At 45.8% G+C, this 1,575-nt stretch overlaps 1 pseudogene; it reads left to right on the top strand.

The window, feature by feature from the left end:
• Positions 1–627: 627 nt before the first annotated feature.
• On the top strand, positions 628–1,042 carry LOC109244627 (annotated as a pseudogene).
• Positions 1,043–1,575: the final 533 nt, after the last annotated feature.

Genomic DNA, 1,575 nt, shown 5'->3' with positions numbered 1-1,575 from the left:
TTTAAGTTAGACAGCAGAGAATGTTCTTCTTCTTGTATAGAATATTGTGTGTTGTGTTGAATATCACGTGCCCAAGAAATAACAAGGACCCCTTTATATAGGAGGGGGAATCCCAACATGGTACATGTGTAATTATTACACTGAAATGTAGCTGGTATAGCCACCTAACAGTCTGGTACAGACTGGTACTATTCTTGTAGGTGCTGTCAGTTTTGACCGCGTACCTAGGGAACCTCCTACTTATTCATGATAACCATCGATTTATGCTGCCCCGAGGTCGGGTACAAAGAACCCTCGATGTCATGGCCTTAAGCCGTGTCCCGGGCCTTCAAGGTGAAGCTACGAGGTGTCACAACGATCATAAGATCAGGCTTTCTGATTTTATCCATATACACATTGATCTTTTGCCGTGCACCCAAACCATTTCTATTCCTCCTTACCGTATGGATCCTCCTGAGTTGAAGGAGTTGAAAGAGCAGTAACAGGAATTCCTTGATAAGGGTTTTATTCGGCCCAGTGTTTCACCTTGGGGTGCTCTGCTGAACCCTCTACCGACAGATGCGCGAATTACACTGGTCATTGTGCGGAATGTTCTTGTTTTTGAAGAAGAAGGATGGTTCCATGCGTATGTGCATTGATTATCGCCAGTTGAACAAAGTTACGATGAAGAACTGGTATCCTTTGCCTCGTATTGATGACTTGTTTGATCAGTTACAGGGTGCTCGTGTGTTTTCTAAGATTGACTTGTGTTCTGATTTTTCATCAGTTGAAGATTCGGGAGCTAGATATCCCGAAGACTGCTTTCAGGACTCGGTATGGTCATTACGAGTTCCTTGTTATGTCATTTGGGCTGACCAATACCCCAGCAGCATCTATGCACTTGATGCATAGTGTATTCTGGCCATATCTTGGCTCATTCGCCATTGTCTTTATTGATGACGTTCTGGTATACTCCCGGATTCGGGAAGATCATGAGCAGCACCTGAGGACAGTGCTTCAGACTTTGAGGGAGAAGAAGTTATATGCGAAGCTCTCGAAATGTGAGTTCTGGTTGGATTCCATGGCATTCTTGGGTCACGTAGTATCGAGTGAGGGGATCAAGGTGGATCCAAAGAAGGTGGAAGTAGTGTAGATCCCAAACCATCCTCAGCTATAGAGATCCGTAGTTTTCTTGGCTTGGCGGGTTATTACCGTCGGTTTGTTGAGGGATTTTCGTCTATTGCAGCACCTATGACCAGGCTGACCCAAAAGGGTGCTCCGTTCAGGTGGACGGAGGAGTGTGAGGAGAGCTTTCAGAAGCTCAAGACAGCTTTGACTATCGCCCCAGTATTGATATTGCCTACAGGTTCCGGGTCTTATACTGTCTATTGCGATGCCTCAAGGATTGGCCTTGGAGCGGTATTGATGCAGGACGGTAGGGTGATTGCCTACGCGTCCAGACAGCTGAAGGTGCACGAGAAGAATTATCCTGTCCATGATCTCGAGTTAGCTGCTATTGTCCATGCCTTGAAGATCTAGCGTCATTATTTGTACGGTGTTGCTTGTGAGATCTATACTGATCACCAGAGTTTGCAG

This window comes from Nicotiana attenuata, unplaced genomic scaffold, assembly GCF_001879085.1.
Source record: "Nicotiana attenuata strain UT unplaced genomic scaffold, NIATTr2, whole genome shotgun sequence".
NCBI classification, from domain to species: domain Eukaryota; kingdom Viridiplantae; phylum Streptophyta; class Magnoliopsida; order Solanales; family Solanaceae; genus Nicotiana; species Nicotiana attenuata.
This window is presented reverse-complemented; position numbering and strand designations above follow the sequence as displayed.